Source organism: Xenopus laevis, chromosome 3L (genome assembly GCF_017654675.1).
Source record: "Xenopus laevis strain J_2021 chromosome 3L, Xenopus_laevis_v10.1, whole genome shotgun sequence".
Lineage (NCBI taxonomy): Eukaryota > Metazoa > Chordata > Amphibia > Anura > Pipidae > Xenopus > Xenopus laevis.
The window spans coordinates 117,961,540-117,988,246 of NC_054375.1; the positions used below are offsets into that span (position 1 = coordinate 117,961,540).

Below are 26,707 nucleotides of genomic sequence, written 5' to 3' on the forward strand. Positions count from 1 at the left end.
ATTTAATGTTTACGTGATTTTCTAGTATGGAGATCCAAATTACAGAAAGATCAGTTATCCAGGAAAACCACAGGTCCCAAGCTTTCTTGATAACAGGTCCCATTCCTGTACTGGCTATACTGTAGTGATATCCTTTGGAAAGAATACATGACACCAAGTTGTTACGTAGCTGGATTGTTTCAGCGCTGTGGCTAGACAGAAATATCTGCAATGGGGAATGGTGTTAGAATGAAGGGATTCTTGTGGTTACAATGCAGCAAAGTGCTCTGTGTGGCCTATAGAGGAACAGTTGTTTTAGTATGTGAGGCCCAGTAGATTTGCCCAAGGAAACATAGGAAGTAAACAGGCATTTCTTATGTTTGAGTCCTGTGATGTAGTCTAGCGTCTAAGCCATTCCTCATATAGATTGCCTACATTTTACAAGATATCAATAACAATGCATTTAGTATGAATATGTATGTATATATATACATATACATACACATACAGGGAAACTACCTTTATCTTCCACCATTACTCTACACGCCACTGCCTTTTGAGGGAGAGAAGATGCTAGAAGTTGTATTTTAAAAACAGCTGGTGCTTTGCAAACCAGCTATTTCTTATTTATTCAGTTGCCTTCTCTTCATTGCTCATGACTTGTTCTTCTGCCTCTGGCCCACCCTATACCAGTATATTTGACACTGTCTCAGTTGTCTGAAGCATAATTGCATTCTTTGCACCTGATGAATAAAAAAAAAAAATCTGAATAAATGTCTTCAATATACATACAAGCTCTGTGATGCATTTGTTAAATGCAGCGTTTTTTCTTTTTCCTTAAAGTAAATGCGTGCATGCACCAGTTGATAATGTTGCATGTTGTCAGGGCTACAGACTTCAGCACATAAAACAACTGTAATGTTTATTTATGCAGATCAACATCACACTAGCTGATCATTATCACCCCTAGAGCTTTGAAATATGGGTTCCAGCATCCCCTGGGCACTTTTCAGCATTCTTAAGTGTATGCATGGATGATGTAAATGTTCTAAAATAACTTACAGGTGCTAAATGACATATGAGTGCAGCGATGGGTGCTGAATTGCCGTATACTACAACATATAATATATGCTCTCGTTTGTGCACTGATACTGTAGGTTACGGATGTGCCAGTTGTGGTAGGGATTTTGTCAATAGGTGCTTTGTCTTGTGTCTAGGGTGTAATGTACAGTGTGGTGTCGATGTCCTGCAACTTGCACCTATCTGTATAGCAGTCACTTCTTGGTTAGTTATGGGCGAATTTGTGCCGGAAAATTTGCGAATTTCGTGTGAAATTCGCGAAACGGCAAAAAATTCGCAAAACGGCGCCGGTGTCTAGTTTTTTACGCCGGCGTCCTTTTTTTTCGGCGCGGCGAATTTTTTTTTTGACGCGAGTGAATTTTTCGGCCAAATTTTCACGGGCGTTTCGCGAATTTATTCGATGGTGGCGAATCGCGCAAATTCGCCGCGAATTCGTGCCTGGCGAATAAAATTGCCCATCACTATTCTTGGTACATCAGCACAATAACTCTGTAACTTTGGGCAATAATGGTATTTTGTTGGTGGCAGTTTATGGCTGTTAGCTGGGACTCTTTTTATTGTTAATAACTTATGAATCAAGGATTGTCCAGAAAAAGCTTTCCCTTGCTTTAACATATACAACATATCTTATATTTTTCTTGTGGTTGTTTTTTTGGGGGGGTAGAGGATTATAATAGGAGGCATTTCTTCCTCCTTAAGGTAGAATAAATGGACCTCATGAGAGGGAATACTTTGCTCTAAAGATGGACCATCCCTACAGGGTGAAATAGTAGTTAATACATGTATGGAACCCGTTATACAGAAAGCTTGGGACCTGGGGTTTTCCAGAACTTCATACCTTAAGTCTATTAAAAAATCATGCAAAAACCAAGGCTCCACAGATAGGCCGCTCCAGCCCAAAGATGGCGGCCTGGAGCTTGACCATGCAGTAGGCCCATATTCTCCCTCTCGCCCACACACCCCGAACAACTGGATGGAACAGTCTTCTGACAGGGAGGAAACTGCTCATACGTCCAGGCCAGTTACAGCAGAAATTTTAGCGCACCAGCTTTCAGCGCTACATAATTCACTGACTGTGGTTATAGCAGGGGCAGTTAAGGACGCAGTCCATGAGTTTAAGACGGAGCTGCACTCACTGGGTCAGCGTGTGGACAAATTGGAGACTATTTCAGACAATCTGATTGTGAGACATAACACCATGGAAGATGATCAGCTTACTTTGCAGGAAGAGTTGGCGAATCTTAAATCACACTGCGAAGATTTAGAAAACAGAAACCGTAGACAAAATCTACGTATCAGAGGTGCTCCTGAAAGCATTCCGCCAAAGGATATTAGGCAATATCTTAGAGCTCTGTTTTCTACGCTTTGCCCAGACTTGCCAGTAGAAGCCTGGAGATTCGATAGGGCGCACAGAGCGTTGGGTCCTAAGAAACCTGGTCAGTCGGCCCCGAGAGACATTGTAGTCTGCTGTCACTACTTTGAGAGCAAGGAGAAAGTCCTTCAGGAAACGCGGAACTCATCACATGTTGAGTTTCAAGGGGCAAAAATACAAATCTACAATGACTTATCCCCAATCACATTGGCTAAACGGAGGGACTTTAGACCTGTCACACAGCATTTGCGAGCACATAATACTCCTTACCGATGGGGGTTTCCCTTCAAACTAATTGTCTCTCTTAAGGGACAACAACACACCCTTTCTGATCTACGACAAAGCCACAAGTTCCTCTCTGCTCTAGGCCTACCGGCCTTGCCGATATCAAAGGACGTCGCTGTTACATGACCATCTAGAATGGCTCCGGAATGGGAAATGTCAAGTTCTTCCAAGCCCCGTCCGCCAGTTACTCCATCGCCAAGATCGGGCTCGCCTACCTGAAAGGGCTTGCGGATACGGTACCACTGATCTTGTGGGTTGATACGTAGAAGTTCAGGATACGATCTACAGTTTTTTCTGGAATCTATTATGCCTTGACTGTGGGGGGGCGGCTTCCTTTATTGGTGGTTCCTTTGTCTGTTTGCCTAAGACGCTCTCCTCGACACTGGTATTCGGATGAGGCTTACCCATAGTGTCCCCGGTTACCAGGCTCCGGTAACACAAATGTTTGTACATATTTTGAGTTTCATACTGTTGACTATTATTTTTGAAGTATTTTTCTCTAAGTTTTTTTTTTCTCGACCCCACTTTGCTGCCCCAGGCCGACGGGCCTACATAGGCCGTACAGGTGGTTTTCAGGGCAGGATGGTACAGACACCATGTTGGCACTCTTTGATTTCTGGTGGGTGCATCGATATTTTTGGAAATGTGCTTTTCAGCTTGATTCAAGCCTTAACCTCAGGGAACTTCGGCGGCTGTACAAGGTGGCAAAACGGATCTTATCTTGGCCTATTGAAGTTAGCTAAAAGTTTTGATGGGGGGTTCACTCTGTTTAATGTTCACCTGTTTGCTGATGTTACTATGCAAGGTATACTTATGCCAACGTACGAGCCCATTAGTGCAGCACTCTTTCTCTACACCTCGTAATGGTCCGGTTATTTTCTCTAAATGTTAAGGGACTAAATAGTCCCAGAAAACGAACTTTGGCTCTGAAGGAAGTACGGAGATTTAAGGCAGATGTGGCGTTCCTCCAAGAAACGCATTTTAAAGCATCTGATAATAACAGGCTCAATTCCTCGCAATACACTAGGACCTATCAGGCGTCGGGTCCTCACAAAAAAGCAGGTGTTATTACTCTGATACATAAAGATTGTCCTTTGACAATAACAAAACAAATAGCTGATCCTTCTGGCCATTATTTGCTTCTGCAGGGCTCTTACGTTGGCACATCGATAACTCTTCTTAATGTCTATGTTCCCAATAACAAACAACTTCACACTGTACGAAAAATTTTGTCCTTAGCAGATAAATACTCTTCCACTATCTTGATAATAGGGGGGGACTTTAATTTGGTGTTTTCGGAAAAGGTGGATAGGGACTCATACCCGTCACGTACGTCCCAGGTTCCACAGAAAGCTAAACAGTTTCGAGCAGTTCTTAGATCACACGCTTTGTTTGACCCATGGCGTATCAATAATCCTAGGGACCGCAGATACACTTTTTATTCCTCTCCTCATCAGACCTCAATGAGACTGGACTATTTTTTCGTTTCACAAAATTGCCTGAAATATCACACTATCGCTTCTATTCAGGCTATCTCTTGGTCGGACCATGCCCCCATTACTTTGATTATTTCGATCCCTCCAGTGATTCCAAAACAGACTCACTGGAGGCTGAACGAGACACTCCTCAACGACCCCGCCACCAGGGAAGTCATTGGGAAACACTTGACAGAATATTTCAATCAGAATAAGGGATCTATTAACTCTGTGGCCTTGATTTGGGAAGCCCATAAGGCTGTGATTAGGGGCCACATTATCTCAATTTCTACCGCTTACAAACGTAATCAACAACAGGAGACTCATAATTTAGAATCCAAATTATATCAGTTGGAGTCTCAAAATCAACAACACCCAGATCCCGCGAAGGCCGGGGAAATTCAACGTCTCCGTTCCTCTTTAAAACATATTGCCATGCGGGCAGCGGAGAAAACGATCATTTGGACTAAAAGGAAATATTACCAAATGGGAAACAAGGCCCACACTTTATTAGCAAACCAATTGAAGCGGCGATCTAGGCAATCCCAAATTTTGACAATCCATTCTGAGAATGGGGAAGCCCTCCACAACCCGGTTCAAATTTCGCAAGCTTTCCATTCTTATTATTCCAAATTGTATAATTTATTCCCGGCAACTGCTCCTTCATCTAGCGGCAACTCACAACGTTTAGCCCAATTTTTGGATAGGTGTCATTTACCCAAATTGACAGGTGAGGAATTAGAGGGCCTAAATAGGGACATTACAAAGGAGGAAGTACTCGATGTGTTGAAAGCCCTACCTCTCCACAAGTCTCCAGGACCTGATGGGTTTACTAATACTTATTATAAAACTTTCAAGGCGACCCTTGCACCTATTCTGGCGGAATTGTTTAATATTTTCTTACAGGGGACAGAGCCAATACCCAATTCTATGCTTTCATCGTATATAACGGTCCTTCCCAAAGACGGTAAAGATCTATCGCAGTGTGGGAATTATAGACCCATAGCACTTTTGAATAGCGATTTGAAAATTTTCACTAAATTGCTTGCCCAACGATTAGCCCCACTTTTGCCCAGACTGATCAACTCTGACCAAGTGGGTTTTGTCATGGGAAGACAAGCAGGCGATAACACCCGCAGGGCGATAGATCTTATTGATATTATTCAATCCCGAGGCATTCCGTCTGTAGTTTTGAGTTTAGATGCGGAGAAAGCCTTCGATAGGTTAGATTGGACCTATATGACTCAATTGCTCCAGTCATTGGGATTTCATGGGCCTTTCCTCCAAGCTGTCAAGTCACTTTACACGACCCCGTCGGCTTATCTAAAATTGAACGGGGATGCTGGTGTGCCTATACGCATTAGGAACGGTACCAGACAGGGCTGCCCGCTTTCTCCCCTACTCTATGCTCTCAGTATCGAGCCGTTGGCTGCCAAAATAAGGGAACATCCAGATATCACGGGAATTTTAGTGGGCAATGTAGACTATAAAGTTTCGCTCTTTGCCGACGATGTCCTGCTCACTCTTAGCAATCCCTCTATCTCCTTACCCAACTTACACCATCTATTGCAAACTTACAGTCAGGTGGCGGGATATAAAATCAACTGGGCTAAATCGGAAGCTCTTATGTTCCACATAGGAGGGTCCGCGAAGCGGGCACTGCAGGACACTTTCCATTATAATTGGCAAACATGCCATATAAATTACCTGGGGGTCAAATTGACACCACATTACCATCAGTTATATCGGGCAAATTTTATACCTTTGGTGGCTCGCTTAGCGACAGATATGCAGGAATGGGGATCCTATGGTACCTCGTGGTTTGGACGCATAGCGGCGGTCAAAATGACTGTACTCCCGAAGTTACTATATCTGTTTGAGACCATCCCAGTCCATGTTCCCTGCTCTCAATTAGGTCATATCCAAAAACTGATTTTCAAATATATATGGGGTACGACTAAGCCTAGGATTCCGCGATCAGTTCTTTTAGCGGGGAGGAGTCAGGGAGGTCTTGCTGTCCCGGACGTAGGACGCTATTATCAGGCTTCCCACCTACGCCAAACTTTAGCGTGGCTACAGCCGCAAGCGCCAACTCGGTGGGCGCAATTGGAGGCTACTTGGTTATTTCCTTACCATATTAGTAATTTGCTATTGATAAATCATCCTAAAACACAACTCCCGGTTTCAGCCCCTAAGCCTATGAAACTTACCCTCTCCATATGGAAGGTATGCCAAAGAAAATATCGAATTAGTACGTACCCATCAGCTTTGATATTGCTCTTCGGCAATCCAGAATTCCAGCCGGGTTTAGGGAATTCATACCAGCTAGACTGGGCAGCCTATGCTTTTCGTAGAATCAGTGATTTTATTAACCCACTGAGAAAACGGCTATATACATATGATGAAATCGCACAAAAATGTGAGTGGAGTACTGGAAAAAGGCTGGAATATCTTCAGGTTATGCATTATATAACTACGTTGTATGGGCGGCAGACCCAGATACTGTTATCTCCTTTTGAGAGGATTTTAGGAAGCAGCTTTCCATGTAAAGGCCTTATATCCCAATTATATAACTTGTTAAATGCTTTGCCCGATGCGCCATTTCCTACACATGCCTATATGCAATATTGGGAAGACGCATGGGGTAAGGACTTGACCCATCCTCAGTGGGGTAGAATATGGGAGAATGCACGTAGGATGACAGTATGTACCTTACAGAAAGAGAGTGTATACAAATCTATGATGAAATGGTACCTCACACCGGATAGGCTTTCCAACATGTTTCCGCATAGTAGCCCTTTATGCTGGAGAGGTTGTCAACTTAGAGGTACATTGTCCCATGTTCTATGGGACTGCCCGAAACTGACCCAGTTTTGGAAGGAAATTGTTGATTTAATAACATCGGTCTTACAAACCACCCTGAATATTGAGATGCCTCATTTACTATTAGCCCTCCCTATTACTGGACTTAAGAACGCTGCCCAGAAGTGGGTAAACCAGGTAGCGACGGTAGCGCGATTGGCCGTCACTTCCAAATGGAAGTCCCTAGAAATTCCATCAATTCGGGAGGTTACATACAGGCTTGAGAGCAATCGGAGATTCGAAGAAATGACTGCCCGAATATGTAATAAACTACCATTACATGACAAAATTTGGGGTAATTGGGTCTATTATGTCACGACCAACAAAGCGGACTCCCTGGATTGTTGAGAGAGGATATGCTTAAAACATGTATGTTACAGTGGTGGGCCGGGTGTCTCGCCTTTCTCATGCGTATTTAATGCCAAACTGTGGGGGTCCTTTCTTTTCACCTTTTCTGTCAGTTCTTTTTTTCTTTTTTTTCTCGCTTGTTTTTTGCATATGATTCTTCCTTTGATGGACTTGTTTTATGTGAACAATGTACTGGCTAATGTTGTGCAATTCTACGCATGCATGGATACCTAGTACGGTTGGAAATGTCTGTATTTTTCTTTGTTTTATTTTTTCTTTTGGAAATCAATAAAAATTAAGTTACAAAAAAAAAAAAATCATGCAAATATGAAATAAACTCAATAGGTTTTTTTGCTTCCTATAAGGATTAATTACATCTTAGTTTGGATCAAATACAAAGTAGTGTTTTATAACTACAGAGAAAAAGTAGTATTTAAAAATTTGGATTATTTGGATCTCTGGGAAACAGCCTTTCTGTAAACCTGGAGCTTTCTGGATAATGGGTTTTTGGTAAAAGGATCCCATATTTGTACAGCAGAAGAAAAGTCTCTTTGAAGTGTGCCAGGCAGCTAGACACTGAACTGTACTGCTTTGTTGCACAGCAGAATTTAAATCTTGGAAAGATAGGTTGTTTACTTTTTGCTTTGCAGTTATTTTTTTTTTTTTATTTTATTTTATTTTTTTGTCAGTGCAGGAAAACATTTAGCAGTTGTGAAAATGAAGCGCAGGCTTTGCAGTGTTAGGCGAAGAGCTACCAATATATCAGTTTTACAGTGGTTTCTCGCCTAGGAAATTATTGTAATTATGAGCTTGTTAGTGGCTGTTTACTCTGTACGTAGCATCACTATGCCGCCAATTACATTTACAGATGGGGATGCATTTCCTCAGTGATGTTACAGCAGTCAGTAGCAAAAAGCGGTCAGCTGTTACCAAATAGAGCTGCATATTTTGCATGCAGACATGAAGTTTCATAAGCTGCTGTGGAGAATTCACATGTTTTTACTAAATACATGTAAAAGAGTTATAAGGAGCTCCTCGTGTGATAATGTTTCATATATGAGATAATGTTTCATATATTGTACATGATTGATCAGTAGCACATTTTATTATGGGATAAAGGTTGCCTTTTCATTCTTTGATAAATGCCTCTACATTGCTACAGCCTGGGCATAATTATGTGCCATTAGATGCAAGCTACTTTCCATAAAATGATTATCCTGTAACTTCTAGTGTACATAATGGTGGAAAGTTGGAAGCAATTGGATAGAAAATTGCATGAGTAGTCAGTTTCCCATTGCCAATTAATGCCTATATCACGAGTAATATATACTGCATCTTTAGAAGATGGCAGGCTTAAAATTCTGCGCTATTACAGACACCTTTTTATAGAGATTATAAAAGAGTGACAATTTGCACTTATCATATAAAGGGAATGAAAAGGAGCAAGTTGTAATGTCTGGTATAGTCAGACTACCGGATAGGGGCAAACGCCATTGCCGCACTCGACAGGGAAACAGTATAACCTGCTCTGAGAACGCCTCCCACAGATCCGCTCTGGCTGCGGTGATTCACACGTGAAGAAACTTGATTATATGTGAAGCTCCAATGAAGCAGGATGCCGGGGAAACCAAACTTGTAGTAAAACGTAGAATCTTTATTAGTTCAGGTTAAAACACAATCTGAAACTGCGGGCAGAGGAACCAGCTTAACGCGTTTCGTGACCAAAGTCACTTCATCAGAAGCATAAGCGCCCCCTACAGATACAAGACTTATAAAACCAAACCAATTAAAAATGCATATTAGTTTAAAATCAAGTGATCACCATACAAAATGAAAATACCTATAATGAATATAATTAATGAACATTGTGCATATGCCAGACTACAACAGATAGTAAATGTAGGCATTTAATGTTGCTTTCACTGTGATCTAATATCATTGCACAATGTTCTAGTTCTTTACAGGCATCAACAGGCATCAACTCAGAAGTAAGAAGGTTCAGTGTCTAAATGGATGTAAAATATTGTGAACTAATGCAACTGAGGAAAGTGCTTGCATCCCATGCATGTTCCTAGCCAGCTCACCATCAGCCTGAGAGCAGGCTGAATGAAGGAGAGCATGGCTGCAGGCTAAAGTAAAGCTTGGTTGGAGGAGGGCATAGCTGAAGAAGAGGAGACTAAGGGAGAGCAAGTTAAGGCATAACAAGTTAAGGGAGAGCATGGCTGAAGGAAAGCAGGCTAAGGGAACAACATGGCTGGAGAAGAACTGGTTGAGGGAGGGCATGACCGGGGAAGAGCAGGCTGAGGGAGAGCATGGTTGGAGGAGAGCAGGGTGAGGGAGAGCATGGTTGGAGGAGAGCTTGGTTGGAGGAGAGCGGACTGAGGCAGAGTATGGCAGAGGCTGAGAGAGAGCATGGCTGGGGGAGAGCAGGCTGAAGGAGAGCAGCAGGCTGAGGGAGAGCATGGCTTGAGGAGAGCAGGCTGAAGGAGAGCATGGCTGGAGGAGAGCAGACTAAGGGAGAGCATGGCTGAAGGAGAGCAGGCTGAGGGAGAGCAGGCTGAGGGAGAGCAGGCTGGGGGAGAGCATGGCTGGAGGAGAGCAGACTGAGGGAGAGCATGGCTGGAGGAGAGCAGACTGAGGGAGAGCATGGCTGAAGGAGAGCAGGCTGAGGGAGAGCATGGCTTGAGGAGAGCAGGCTGAAGGAGAGCATGGCTGGAGGAGAGCAGACTAAGGGAGAGCATGGCTGAAGGCGAGCAGGCTGAAGTAGAGCATGGCTGGAGGAGAGCAGGCTGAGGGAGAGCAGGCTGAAGGAGAGCAGGCTGGGGGAGAGCATGGCTTGAAGAGAGCAGGCTGAAGGAGAGCATGGCTGGAGGAGAGCAGACTGAGGGAGAGCAGGCTGAAGGAGAGCATGGCTGGAGGAGAGCAGACTGAGGGAGAGCAGGCTGAAGGAGAGCATGGCTGGAGGAGAGCAGACTGAGGGAGAGCATGGCTGAAGGAGACCAGGCTGAGGGAGAGCAGGCTGAGGGAGAGCAGGCTGAGGGAGAGCAGGCTGGGGGAGAGCATGGCTGGAGGAGAGCAGACTGAGGGAGAGCATGGCTGGGACAATAGGGAACTCTGGAATCACCATCTAACTGGACCTGCCTGAAATTCTAGGCTAGTGGTCTGTACAAGATGAACAGAGCCCTAATGCTCCTAATCCTGCTGCAGTCTGAAAATGACACTTTGAATAGAAATACAGGGGAGAAAGAGTACTTCAACCTGCAAATAAATTAGCCCACAGATACTAATGTGTGTTCAGATTGGTGCACTGTGCACAAGTTGCGGTGGCAGCAAATTAGCATGTGCCACATTGTATTGTAATCTAGGGGAAAACAATTCTGGGTAAAAAAAATGTGGAGGTTTGCACTGCATTCATTAAGTGCCTTTAGTGTTATACTGAAGACTTCCGATTTCAGTGTAGCTTATTTTTGTGAAAGGAAATATGCTAACACATTCAATATATTATGGTGATATCCTGTGGGCAGAATATAGTGACAAATTATTCCCTCTTACTGTAGGAAAAGGAACATCTACAGTACATCTTACAAGGTTACATTTTGTTCTTCGCTTGATAATGTACAGTGTGATCAGAGGGCAGTTTAAATGCCAATTGGAGTCCTAGAGAATTAAAGGATTTGTTATGATCAATTCCTATTTGTACATCATAACACAATGTTAAATCAGTACTCTGATTTAAATGTGGTTCCTTGTCAAAATATTTGTATATAAATAAGTGTAGCACTGCACATGAGGGAATTTTATCATAACAAGTAAAAGGGATGCAAAATCCGTTAAAAAGCCCTATTCGGATTCTACACATTAAAATACAGTTACACACATATTATATATATATGTATATATTTATATTAGTATAGATACAGTAGATAGATAGAATGCAATCACTGAAGTGTTATTTATTCCTCACTTTCTGCTTTTTCCCCTCAATTTCTCTGACTGCCAAGCCCCTTGCGATTAAGATGGCTACCAACCACCTGCTTGGTATAGCTTAGATGCCAGCCAATTTAAAGTAGCAGCTTGATTGTTGAACAATACCTTTCTCATATACATACGCTTCTCTGTCTCTTTGCCTACAGTTGATATGTTTTTGCTATCACGCCCCTCTCCATCTGTAATATCCAGCCAAGTGACAGCAGATTGTGCAGGGCATGATTGTAAGAGTCGTTAATTGTCAGCAGACAGACAGTGAAGCATGGGGAAGGGAAATATCAGCATGTCTAACACTTTACTGCTGGCTGGTGTCCAAGTGCTGTCAATCAGCTGAGGTCTGCCATACATTTCCAGGAAATAGATAACCTTGCACCGCTTTTATTCTATACCTTTGTTATTGAGTGTTACAGTTTTATAGAACTGGAAACAATTCTTGCAGCAGCTGCTGCACCACCTTCTAGTGGTCTTGGACAAATCATTTGATCTACATGTGTCTCAGGGGCCCAACTGATGGAAAAGTCTGTTTACAGTGCTCAACATAATAATTATTATCCTTTATTATATAACACCGGCATCTATTGCATTACCATGATTGATCATGCATTCAAAGTGACCCATGCCCCAGAGTATCACACAATCTAGTTTACCTGTTACAGTTACAAATGCGCACACGCTATCACTTCCAATAGAATCAGTTAACCTACCCGCATGTAGTAGGCAGCTGTAGAACACTTGTATTTATATTGGAAAAGCAAGTCAAATGTGGTCCATCTCTGTAGCTCTCTCTACTCAGTGCAGAAGGAAGGTTTATGTACACGTGCATGGTATTTTCATGAGATTTGTTAGGGTTACACTGGGCCAGGGAAATGTCTTGACTTACAATCACATCCTGTGTTGTCTTAGTGGTATTAGTCAAAATAAATATGTTTCATTGATCTGGTGCTTCAATCTATCCAATCCTCATGGGGAATCACCAGATCAAGAGTTGATTTGACTAGTCAGACTGACCTGATGTACTGAAGTCACATTAGAGGCATTGGAGATGTAAGTAGGCATTGTAACAAGGCCACTGATGGGATGTATGGAGCAAACTGTGACACTCAAAAAGCAATGGTGGTAATTTCAATGATAAAAGAAATGATAATGATTAATTAAAGGGGTTGTTCACCTTCAAACAACTAGTTTTTTTCAGATAGATCACTAGAAATAATGACTTTTTCCAATTGCTTTATATTTTCTATGTGTCACAGTTTTTCTAATATTGAAGTGTCATTTTTCACCTTGTAAAGCAGCTCTGGGAGGGGGGGGGGGTCACCAACCCTGTAAACTGTTATTTCTTGTGTTTGTTCCCATGGAGCAGAATCCTTGCGTTTCATTACAGGCAGCTGTTAGAATTGATACAATAAATGCTAATACTCTAGAGAAGCTCCTGAGAAATGTATCGTCTAGATGTTGCAAAATTGTAGCAGTTCAGAGTCTGCACCTGAATTACTGAGCTGCACCAGAGACACAAATATTCAACTTTAAGCTCTGCCTCCACACACACACACTTTTGTGAAACACAAATGCAGCAGAAATAGAAGAGGAGGTAATTGAAGCCATTCCGATAATCTGCAACACTTTTGCCATTCTGTTTAAGAGATGGGATAACCGGTAGCTCAATCTCACGTAATCCTGCTGCTTTCTTTTAGACAGAGGAGAAACCTTACACAGACACCATGCTTCTCTTGCTTCAAGAAGACCTTTATTAACACAAATATCATGTTACATGACACTGTGTCAGTATCAGATTACTATTCACAAACACACAAAGTAGTGCTACACAATCACTCTCACTGCTTTTTGTAGCGTTGGGAGCTGACTGTGACTCTGTCTGATCAGGTCCTGTCCATACTCCAAAATATATTTCAGCAGCACTCCGATGTAGTGGAAAATAATTTATTTGTGCATCAAGTGAAGCAAAGTTTTGGGCTTGACCAGCCCTTTATCAAGCTTGTTGTTGAGTTCAATACTGCAGTATTTCAGCTGCAACCGAAAGCTGCAATAGAAACATATGAGCATTAAAACAGAAAGATAAGAACAAGCAAAGTTAGCTGTTTGGGTGCAGCAGATTAGGGGGTGCTCTTTGAATAGACGTCTATCTTCCCCAGGAGGCTCAGACCAATTGATTGTGCTGTGTATTTTTATTTTCAGTTGCTTATGTGCCCTTTGGCAGTGTTGGCAACACCTTTCACTAGCGACAGGACCGTCATAGCGACAGGACCGTCAAGGGTCCACAATATTACTGGCACTGCTTGCAGTGTTCCCCTGGGAGTATCTCTGGTGTGACTGCAGGTCAGCACTAATGTAAGGAAGCTCTGCACGGCATTTTCAAATATGTTTTGCAGTGGGAGAGTATATTGTCTGGCTTCAGCATTATAGAAAGGGACACTTCATATATATTTCAGCACAACCTTGCAATGGTATCATTAAGTATACTGTATAAAGGGGATTATTAATGTGTTGGACAAACCTCAAGGTGCCTAAATTCTAATGTACTGATGCCCTACAGTGGTAAAAATGGTGGGCTTGCTTCAGAAACACTATTATAGTGTATATATAGAGAGAGAGAGAGAGAGAGAGAGAGAGGGGGGGGGAGAGCGAGAGAGAGCATCGTGTGTGAGCTGCACACCCTAAAAATAATCAAGACCTGGGTGCTCATGCATGAAGAAGTAGATACAATGTGTCAAGTTTAATTTAAACAATAACAGACAAAAAGTGTCAAAAAAAGGAAAAAGGTTTATTCATCCAACAAGTCACTTCCTGATGATGGCTTAACTTGTTAGCCGAAACGTCGCAATAAACGACAAATTTTTTTGGTATGTAAAAATCCTATGAGTGAGTTTTTTTTGCTCATAATCTATCAATACTTCACCAGCACCTAGGCATGTATAATTTATTTTTGTGTGTGTATATATATATATATATATATATATATATATATATATATATATATATATATATATATATATATATATATATATACACATGGAAAATAGCAGCGCACTCCTGGGGTTTCATCAATACAAATTGACCGCACCCCCTCAGGGCCCCCGGTAGCTCATGCGCCATGAATTCCGGGCTGATTCCAGGGCAGTTCCGGGTGTACGGAGGGGGGCCCGGCAGCGCGTCCAGCGCTAGGGCCCGTCCCCCTCTAGTTACGTCACTGATCTTTCTATGCTTGCCCTCTCCTCTTCATATTCAGTCTCTTTTTTAAATCAGTGCATGGTTGCTAGGGTAATTTGGGCCCCAGCAACCAGATTTCTGAAATTACAAACTGGAGAGCTGGTGAATAAAAAAATACAAATAATAAAAATTGAAAACCAATTGCAAACTGTCTCAGAATATCACTCTCAAGCGCTCATACTGAAAGTTAATTTACAGGTGAACAACCCCTTTAATTATGAAGATTCAAATTATGGAAAGATGGGTTATCTGGAAAACCCCAGGTCCCGAGCTTTTTCGATAACAGGTCCCATACCTGTATAAATTATAGAAGTGTTTCTGAAGCAAACAGACCAGTTTTACCAGTGCAGGTAAATGAAGACTGTGAGAAATATAACTTCTTGTGGAAAAGGTTAGATGAGAAACAAAAAAGGCAGAAAAATAAAAACAGCCAAATTGTCTTAGAAAAGTATCATGTTTAGTTTAGAAATTAAACCGGAAGATACAATATGTTACAGATTGATGAAAAGAACAGTGCGTATGACTCAAAGGGATTTCTGGGAAAGGAGTGGAACAATGAAGACAGTTTACAGTATCTTATGTCATCATCTAAATTGTCCGACACATTATGAGCATGATTTCTTCACTTGTGTATTAACAGAAACATGGCTACCAGGGACTCTGTCTCATCCGTAGTGTCTGCAGACAGACCGTTATAAGATTAAATTGCTTTGCTCTGCAAGGATCTTGTGATAATAGTCACTCTGGTATGACCTGCTAAAATGATGATAGCACAGCAATTCAACTGCAGGGGGCTGCTACATTTATAATGGCTTGCCACTGAAATCCATTTGTCCACGCTTACAGGAGCTAATGGCATAAAGGATATTTCACAGATTCACATGCCATTGTATTCTGACCTTCATAATATACAAGGAAAGGCAGCCTTTAGCGCTGAGACCATTGTAGACCTACAACTACCAGCTTCTGCAACAGGGAACTCACGTGGGAATGCTAGTAATGGTGGTTCTTCAACAGGAGGACTGAAGGTTGATTTGCTTGTTGATGGTGATTTTACCCTTGAGGTACAGATGTTATACTGGTATGGGTCCTGTTATCCAGAATGCTCGGGACCTGGGGTTTTCCAGATAACGGATCTTTCCGTAATTTGGGTCTTCATGCCTTAAGTGTACTAGAAATTCATTTAACCATTAAATAAACCCAATAGGCTGGTTTTGCTTCCAATAAGGATTAATTATATCTTAGTTGGGATCAAGAACAAGCTACTGTTTGATTATTACAGAGAAAAATTAAATCATTTTTAAAAATATGGATTATTTGGATAAAATGGTGTCTATGGGAGACAGCCATTCCGTAATTCGGAGCTTTCAGGATATCGGGTATCCGGATAAGGGATCCTATACCTGTACTGGTATGAGCTCTGTTATATAAAATGTTTGGGACTTGGGGTTTTCTGTATAGTGGATCGTTCCATAATTTGGATCTTCATACCTTAAGTCTAACAGAAAACCATGTAAACATTAAATAAACCAAATAGGCTGATTTTGCTTCCAGTAAGGATTAATTGTGTCTTAGTTTGTTATCAAATACAATGTACTGTATTATTATTATTATTTATATTATTATTATTATTATTAGAGAGAAAAAGAAAATAATTTTTTAAAAATATTTTTTTTTGGATAAAAAGTAGTCTATGGGAGATGGACTTCCCATAATTTGGAGCTTTCTGGATTATGGGTTCTAGATAACAGATCCCATACCAACAGGTGTAAATGGGGATGCAGGTATGAGATGTATTGGGAGCTTGGGTATTTTTCAGATATCAAAGATTTTGTATTGTGTTGTTACTGGTGGGCCCAGTCTGATTGCCATTTAGGTTGAGATTTGGGGGTAAACACGCTCATAAAAAAATCTTGGTATTAAAAATGACTTACTGTAAATGTTTTCACCCACTGTACGTGTAATATTGAAGTAAGGAACCCTGTTCAGATTTTACCCAGTCCTACTGCCTGTGCAATGCTAGCAGCATCTGCTGTGAGGTCTGGTCCTGCTGAGTATGACTGAGAGGGGGCCGGCCATCATCTTCCTCCTTGTTCCCAGCAATCTTCTATGGCAGGTCAAGCTTGGAGTATGGACATACCTAGTAGAGGCAGCCCACCTGCCCTGCCATAAACATTGATCCTAAGGCAGTGCAATTTTTAAAGAAGTAGAGTTCATCTTGTGAGTAGAGATCATCTTGTGACCCCTCTTGTAAAATATAAGGATATTATAAGTTACAGAGGAGTTTCATGACCATATAAAAACACGAGGCCGAAGGCTGAGTGTTTTTATACAGGTCATGGAACTCCGAGGTAACTTCTAATATCCTCATATTTTGTAACAGGGGGTACTTTATTTATTATAATACACAAATTTCTGTGAGTCATGTGACTGAAATGACATCAGAACTCACCGTTTATAACTGATGACATCAGAACTCACCGTTTATAAGGATATATTTTACAAGATATTCATGGCTTTTGTGTATTATAGGATGATTAAAGTCACTTGGGGGTGTCTAACAAATTGGTAACCCCCCCCAGTAACTTTACCTTTTCTTGTCCTTTTAACAGATATTCTTAAGCAGTTTTATAAGGGATGACTTTTGCCTAGTGAGTGAAATAAATGTCAAACTTGCATCTCAAGGGAAGGTAAGTGCTTCTTGCTCTACGTTGCATCCTTTCCAGTAGAGATCTCATGGACCATAAAGGAGACTGCACAACATGATGCTTCTCAGCAGTGTTGGGATGAAATGGATAAAATGGGAATCTAGCATTATATCATGGCATGTTATTGTATCCTGTAGTGTGTAATTTGCGTTTTAGTTCAACCTGTTAGGGAACACAGCTGGAATACAAGTTGCCTGAGAAAAGGGTGAGATTTTAATATTGATTTAGTGAAGGGCAGTGGCATGTGGAGAGTTTCATACAGATAGGGACAGATTTACATATGGTCGAATATCGAGGGTTAATTAACCCTCGATATTCGACTGCCACATGTAAATCCTTCGACTTCGAATATCAAAGTCGAAGGATTTACCGCAAATAGTTCGATCGAACGATTGAAAAAATCGTTCGATTCGAAGGATTTTAATTCATCGATCGAACGATTTTACTTCGACCCAAAATTTTTTAGAAAGCCTATGGGGACCTTCCCCAGCTAACCTCAGTAGGTTTTAGGTGGCGAAGTAGGGGGTCGAAGTTTTTTTTAAAGAGACAGTACTTCGACTATCGAATGGTCGAATATTTGAACGATTTTTAGTTCGAATCGTTCGATTCGAAGTCGTAGTCGAAGTAGCCAAAAAAAACATTCGAAATTCGAAATTTATTTTATTCTATTCCTTCACTCGAGCAAAGTAAATGTGCCCCATAGAGTAGGCACCAGGCCCGGACTGGCAATCTGTGAGTTCTGGCAAATGCCAGAGGGGCTGCTATAAAGTGCCAAAGAAAGTCAGCATTTAGTGGGCTGGTGGGGGCTGTTTGGGCCTCTGTGTGGGCTGAATTGGCCTCTGTGTACCTGAAATGCCAGGGCCTATTTTAATTCTCAGTCCGGACCTGGTAGGCACACATACAGGTTGCGTATGTATCTAGAGGTGAATTCAGTACAAACAAACACAACTGTGTAACAGATGGTTAATATCAGAGCAGCAGATTTTTACTTGCCACTAAGCCTTTAATAATAAACTGCAGCACCCGAGTCAGCAACAGCAGTTTCACTCTCTTGTACAATCATACAAAGCTGTGTAAGAGGACTTTTTATATTTACAGAGGTTTTCTAAAATATGATATCAGAGCCACTGCACACAACAGATTCATTGGAGTGGGGGTTAAGTACCCCCAGCAAATCATAAGTGATAATCATAAGTCATGAATAATTGTACTTTTTCCTTATCGCACACTTTGCTTTTGCTGTTGGCAAATTGCCTGGGGTTGAATGTTTCTTCTCTGTTATTATAATGCGCCTGGAGTTGCCCTGAAATCCTTGTTTGTTGATGCAAATGACCTTTAAACAACATCAGTGCTCTGTTATATGCTAGGGGTGACTTTTATTAAAATAAAGAAACAAAAAACTCTTTATGAAATTTGCAGTGGGAGTTTGACAGACAAAAGAGGGGACTTTGCAGACAGAATCCACAGCTGATCACAACATAGCACCTCTTGCAGCATGTACATGCCATTCGCAAGGCATCCCTAGTTGCTTTATGTACCATAACATCAAGTTATATGAGGGTATTGTTATATCCAGAACATTCAAATTTTTGGAAACTGTTGCAACACTTTGAAGATATTTGCAAGAAAGTTGTAATACGAGATCCCCCCCCCAAAAAAAACGTGGAAAATGAAAGACATTTATATAATACTTGCAATTTGTACCAGTGTTGTAACTAAACTGCTTTTATATCTTTCAATTTGTCACTATGAGTTTATTGGACTACTGTTTGTACATCCAACCGCTGCCCTTAGAAAGTAGCAGGAGAAAAATGGAGTGGTGGCTGTCGGCTACAGAAAGCGGTAATTTTTTGCACTTTTTCTGTAACTACTGGCAGGCAGGAGAGACTAGCAGGTGGATGAGATTGGTGTTATTGGTGGGGGGGGGTGAGTGTTGTGGAAATTGAGTGGGGGGGTCGTGCAAGCAAGGGTGACGAGCAACAGTGGCCTAGGGGCACAAAAGTTTAAATACAGCCCTGGCCACCATGTTGATGGCAAAACAAACCTATAGGATTTCTTTAATGGTTTAAAAGATTTTGTTGTAGACTTAGGCGGTTATTTACTAATCTCCGGTCATGCTCTTTGTGGCTAAACTACAATTTTTTTTTCTTTTTAAACTCAAACTTTTTGCGATTTATTAAAACCTGCCGAGGTTGTGTATAAGTCAAAGACAGAAGTTCCTATCCTATTTTGAAGTTTCTGTGGTCTGCATTGGAATTAGGCTGAAAATCCAACCTTTTCGGGGTTTTCGGCCAAAAATTCAATCGATCAAGTCGGTAAAAAACGTTGCACGAGACAGGTTTTCACTCGATTTTATAGAGGTTTTTACCCCAACCGATTAAATTGAGCTTTTTTAAAAAATAAATAAGGTCAAATCAGGTATTAGAATTGTGGTTGTTTTATTTAAAAAATGAGATAAATTTGGATGCTGCCAAAATTCTTATTCACTCTCTTGTCATATCACATCTATGTATGTGTTTCATGTGATTTAGTTGTATAAACACACTTTACATCGCTGCACACAATGTTGGCTCTATATAAATACATGTTATTAATAAAAATAATAATAATAACCTTCTTAAAGTATGGAGAACCAAATTAGGAAAAATACATCTCATCCAGATAACCCCAGGTCACCAGTATTCCCATACCTATATTCCATTTTATGCTTGTATATGTTAGTTCAGCCCAATGTCGGACTGATGCATCAGTGGCCCACCGGGGCTGTGACTTGCAGGGCTCCCCTCAGAATCTGCAGGGCTCCAACAGGCCCCTTGCACCTACATTATACTTTGCATAATATTTGCCACCATGCTGCAAAACCGTAAAGGTACTGTTCAAGCAGACAGGCCCGGACTGGCAATCTGTGGGTTCTGGCAAATGCCAGAGGGGCTGCTGTATGGTTCCAGAGAAAGTTACCATATAGTGGGCTGGTAGGGGGCTGTTTGGGCCTCTTTGTACTTGGAATGGCAGGGCCTATTTTGACTCCCAGTCCAGGCCTGCAAGCAGAGATGCAAGCCTGTGTTTTCTCCTGGTGTTTCACAAGTCCAGTTTGACCATATGATTAAATCTCTGTCCTTTCACAAAGAAGTGGTTCTGTCATTTTGGCTGTGATTGTATCTGTATTTACACAAGGGCATTTAAACAGCAGGGGTTAGAGGTTTTTTTGTCTGCAGGATTTTTCAGACCTTTAGGGCTAGTCCACACGGGGAGATAGCCACGCGTTTGCGGTCGCGGCGACAAAGCGCCGCGCCAGTCGCCGCGACCGGCACAGGCGACAGTTTTGTATGGGCGCCTATGTAAAAACGCCTGTGCTAACCACACGAGGCGATGCGCTTTTCAACAGTCGCCTGAAAATGCCTCGCCATTTTTTAATATGTCACCGTGTGAAAACTGGAAACTGCCTTGCACTAATAAGGACATAATAAAAAACTAAAATTATTTGAAAAAAAAGAGAATATTTGGGATGATAGTACCCCTTTGAATAAAACTAAAGGCAAATCACTAATTGCTTAGTTTTTCTCTAAGCAAGCAGAATGGCACATATTTTTTATCTGAGGCAAAACTTCAAAGCTGATCTTACCTTCTATGTAGTATCAATCAATCATAATCCAAGAACAGGAAATATTTACCAAGGCAATGCTGAATATTCCTGTATGAAGGAATTTTCACAATTTCACTGTGAGGATAATTTACACTGTGTTGCAAGGTGATAAATTTCAAGTGTGTAAGTAATTGCACCTCTGTTTAATGAATAGTAGCAATGAAGTGATGCTGATTTAAAAATAATTTCACAGGCAAGTGTGGCATCCCTGTTAACTTTAACACTCTGGGGTGATATGGTAACCCTTCTAGCGGGTGCTGGTATTATATATATATGTAGATATATATATAGTAGAGGAGGACTTGTTCATAGAGCAGGATTCATGCTTTGCTTTCTGGTATGAAGGAACAATGACAGCAGCAAAACATTGTGTTGTACATTATTTAAAGATGGAAAAAACTTTGCTGTGACTATGCACAGTCACTTAACTCACCAGAGGAAAGATTATTCATTTTAGTGGACAAATATTTGATAATGACCTATATAAATTCAGTGATAGAGTGGGGCACAGGCACAGGAACCAGTGCATTGCTATGTTTGCTATCCCTGTATATTAAGCAATTACATAGGCAGGAATTAAGTAGTAGGCTTCAACCATTAGAGAACAGAGACAGGTATTTGCTTTAATGCAAGAATGTGCATTGAAAATTTGCCTTTTCCTAACAGGAATTTTTTTTCCCAAATTTGTGGTACAATTTCACCATTCACTTTGTCTTGCGAGAAAAACATGAAAGAAAAACAGCTCATTGACAATGCGTTTGGCACATGAAAAACACCCATTGATTCCAATGCATTTGGTGTAAGAAAAAAACACAAGAAAAAATGGGCAGTGATGCCAGAACCGGGCCAAGCTGGTCGGGCGCCCAAGGCAACCCAGCCGGCCACTTCATCCCCTCCCCTTAAACCTTAAACTAAACCATAATGTTAGACAGTAGAGCATTTGAAATTGGTCATCAGCCACTTAGAGCAGAGGAGATCTGTCAGTGACTTGCAGCACCAGAGTGTTATTAAGAGCTAGAGAAAAAAGTCTGGTAGAGGAACTCAAATAAATCTTTCTGCAACAGCGTCTTTATGAACCATTAGAACTATACTACTAACATGATGATCGGCTTGTTAAAACGAATCAAAAGTTATCCCATGTGGAAGGAGTGTCAAAGACCAGTTTTAGAGTAGAGAAAGGCGAGTATACTGTATGACATGGGAAGCAGTCATAAATAGCCCAACTAGTTTATAAACACCAATGCTATAATATATAGTCTCCTAATGCAAGTGTCCTCTTCTAGGCTAGGGCCAGACATTACTAGTGTAGCTTTACTGTTGCTGTAATATACATGTGTCCCATTCTACAATAAATCTGCTAATCCATTGTCTAACATAACAAATGAATATGTTTGAAATCTATTTACCTATCTAATTGATAGAGGACAGTGTTGCCCAATCAGTTTATAGTTATTTAGGGAAATTGTTATTCCATTGTGATCGGGGAAATTTCAACTACAACCTAATGCATAACGACCATTAAATTGCCACAGGATAGTCAATTATTGGATTGCCCTAGGTAGTTAAAGCCTAGTCAATACTTAAATAAGAGGGTTTCTGTTATTTTGCTCAGGCAAACGTTTGAATGGAAACACTAACAAAAGGCAAATTTCATTTGTAAAGCAGTCCAAGCTGCCAGTATAGCAGAAACCCTGTGCTAATGGTTTTGCTAATATAACATGTCCTACGTCCAATTGCAGGAACAGAACCCTTGGTGTTTATTCCAAATTATGTTTCTACATTTATTGAAAATATTTGCCAGCACATCAGTTTGAGACTATAACTATCACAGCCAGACAATGAAAAACAAATCAGGTCTGACCTTTCTCTAATAAACTTTGAGATAGATGAAGAGGAGGGTTTTAAAACGAAAAGTCAGACAGAATATTTCACTTCACTTTACAGTTTCTTTAATGCTCCAAACATTATGATTTGTAAAGTTGGCATTGCCTCCATTGTGCCGTCAGCTTGGCCACTGGTCCGGTGGCTCTGTAATATAAGATTTTCTATGGAACTGCAGGATGACTTTTCCACAATCGGAGATAGCAAAATGGTGACACCACTGATACACCAGCACCTAGTGAAGTGGCACATGTTTCTGATACGAAGCAATACTAAATTGGGGATTAAGTAGTAGCATAGAGGAATGGGCCTTATGTCACTTTTATGTCTATTTTTCTATTCAGTGTTGACGCTTTAACTGAGCAATGGACCAATTTAACCTAATGTTAGAATAGCTGTAATGGTTCATTTTAAAGGGATCTACATTCATGACACCACTAGAATGGGACATTAGTAAACATACTGTAAGTAGGCCTTTTTAACCAATTAATTAATTACCAAGTCTCATTTTTTTTAGCCTATTTATTGCACTGCACTTTATTGGTGTAACTGAATTGCAATATCAATTTGCCAATTCTATCTTGATTAATCGCACTTTATACATTAATTAATAAATGAATTTATTTATTAAGGGGTGTTATTGGAATCTATTGGTGGGTCAATATACCCTTTGGATTCAGGAATAATCAATTATTAAGGACTGATTGATTTCACCTTATTTATTTGCACTAGCACTTTACCTAATTTATTAGTCAGCACCTTTATGAATTATTATTATTATTATCATTAATTATTTCGGTTTTGCAATTTATGGTTTGAGTTTACTTGGTATAGATATAGCATTAACTATTTGGTGGTTTCTTTTTTCTTAAACAATATTGTTAACTTCTTTTACCTGACTTCGTCAGACCTACCTATAGTTTGGGTTAAATAAGGATTAAACACATATATATACACACAGGGATACCAATCAGTGGTATTTCATAAGTAGGCCTGTAATACAGGGTGAGAAAGATAAAGTGTGTGCTGCCACAAGAAAAAGTATATAATGTAAATGGTACCACTCCAATAAACCAAAAAATATCGTTGTTAAGTAAATAGCAGGGGGATCCACTCACAGTTCACCTCAGTCCCAAGGTGCAAAATCCAAAACACTATATCCAAAAGGAAGAATGTGAGGATCTCCAATAGTCAAGAGCTAAATTTTTTAAAAAAGTAGAAAATTTATTAGGACATAAAACCTAACGCGTTTCGTGCCTGATAGGGCACTTACTCATAGGCATGTAATACAGGGTTTCCAGTTAATGACATTCATTTGTGAAAATCTAGATGTGGAGAATGATCTGCTCACAAAACCCCCTCTACAATTACAGTAGGCTTTACAGCTGAAACGGATGCAGAGCCCCACTGCAAAATATTTGGGGGGCTCAGGAATGATCTCTGATATATTATGTAAGAAATGTGGAATTCTGGAAGAGCATGGGGGAAATGTTCATTACTGACAACAGGTGATGGACCTGTTACTACAGGTGACTAGATTAAGGGGGCTTAAAGGAAAAGGAATAGCATTTTACAATTGGGGTGCACCCATTTCTAATTGTTCACAAAGCTGGCCTCAAACTGATCTGTTTTTATATGTATTCCTTCCACATGCATGGAGCTGCGGAGCTGCGGGTCATGTTTTGTGGGTGTTCATCTTGCAGACATGTGAAATTACCAATAATTTCCTGGGGAATTATCCAGATTTAATGAAGAAGGAATAGCATTTTACACTTGGGGCTGCCAAAAGTTGGACACCCCCAAGTGACTTCTTTTACTTACCTGACACCCTAGACTGGTGTTCTGATCATCAGAAAACTGCACCACTTTTCTAGCAAGCTCCACGGAGAGATGCTCTTCCTGCTTCATCGGTTTTCAGATTTCCCGGGACAGACGCATGCGCATTAGATCTAAATAGCCGGCTTCTTTGTTAAAGTCCGGCTTTCCGATCGTGTTTACGCCTGCGATTCATAGCAGCGCCGCTCATGATTTCTAAAAAAAGCAGCACAAAGTTCCAAGGTACGCAGAGGAAACCCAAGTGCCAGAAGTACTTTACAAGGACATTTCAATGCGCTGTACCAGAGTGTGTTTGTGAGTGTGTTTTTACTTTTTTATTAAAATGTTTTAAAAGCGCTTCTGCACAGGATACTTTGTTTTATCTCCCTATCTCCCTATCAAGAGACTTAGGAAGAAGGAGCCTGGAGTAGAGACCATCCTGTCTGTGTTTCACATTAGTTGAAACTCACTTCTTGTGAGTATATAATACCACCGGAAAGCAACAATCCGGATTTGTGTTGCTAACCTCACTATCCCCTAGTAACGAAACCACCAACCCCCACCTGTTCTCTTTCTCTTCCTGATTGAAATAAGGGTGAAAAAAAGTTTTAAATGAACACACATGGTGATTAAGTTAACTTAACACACAATTGTATGTTTCTTTTTGCATCACAGTAAAAAAGTGTTTTTAGTAAGTGTTGGAGGACACTGTGGGTGTGTTTATTTAATATTGAAATTACTAGACTATATAAACTTTCTGTTATCTCCCCCCTCCTCTCTGAGGGATACAGCAACATCGTCTATTTCTGTGAAGTAAAATTAGTCACTTGGGGGTGCCTAACTTTTGGCACCCCCAAGTGTAAAATGGTATTCCTTCTCCTTTAAATCTGGATAATGCTCCGGAAAATATGGGTGATTTGACATGTCTGCAAGATGAACACCAACAAAACAAGGAGTTTATGATGTCATGACCTGCAACTCCATGCATGTGGTAGGAATACATAGTAAACACTATGATATAAAAACAGATCATTTTGAGGCCCAGCTTTGTGTCTGGTTTGGAATGTGACCTAACAGAACTAAACTAGGAATACCTATTATATTACATCATTCTCTGAGTCTTAATACTTTTAATTTCAGCAGGCACAGTAATGTATGTAATCAATAGGAGACAGACAGGAGCAGGCCCCTGTTATAGCCTCTTACAGGCAGTGCAGAGAGACGAGGTAGAGTGGAAAGTGAACCCAAAGGAGAAATAAGAAAGGCCGAGGGTGTGACCAAGGAAAAGCCATATAAAAGTGTCGGAGAATGACAGGAAGGGAAATTGTGGTGTGGCAGATTTCAGCAGCGGCACTTCCTGTACAATAAATATTTTCTTGAAAATCAATGAAGTTAGCATGTTTAGCCTTGAAAAAAAGTGCACTAGTAATTATTGTTCAGCAGAGCACAGAGGATTACAGTTGTCATTTATTGATTTAGGGTTTTTGCCTGCCAAACGATGTGATATTTATGCCTTCTGGACATGACCAGCTTGCTGTTTAGTTGCAGCAGAGGAACGTTGATAAATAAACAGGAATTTGGTGGGATTAATATTTGAAACATATTACTGTACTGTATAAGGACCAATATTTACTATTTAATAATATAGAGAAAACAGTGCTGTGACACATAAGTGTAAGATATTATATTTGTGCATTTCAATATTTCACCTCATTGTGACATGAATGAACTGTTTCTTTATGTATAAATTGTTTAGCGATGCAGTGCCAAATGTTCCATGTTGTGGAATTCTGAGATGCAGTCCCAGGGTATTTGACATGCCGTTCGTCCATGAGACACACGTCATACAGACAAGTCTGTGGGGCACTTGAGCAGACTGGGGGCATCTCTTTAAGGGCTTTATCTGTCCAACAGATTAACAGTTGAACAGTCAGTCAGACTTTGTGTTTTTTTTTAGGAAACACTGAAAAATGTTGTGTTATATGTTTGGAGCTACAGATCTTCTAAAACCTGGAATTTTCTTGCTGCCTAAAGTTTTCCCATTGGC

At 40.7% G+C, this 26,707-nt stretch overlaps 1 protein-coding gene across 1 annotated transcript in view; it reads left to right on the forward strand.

Annotated features, from left to right (window-relative positions):
• slco3a1.L (solute carrier organic anion transporter family member 3A1 L homeolog) overlaps window positions 1-26,707 on the forward strand; it is a 178,351-nt gene that overhangs the window by 34,937 nt on the left and 116,707 nt on the right. The window lies entirely within an intron of this gene.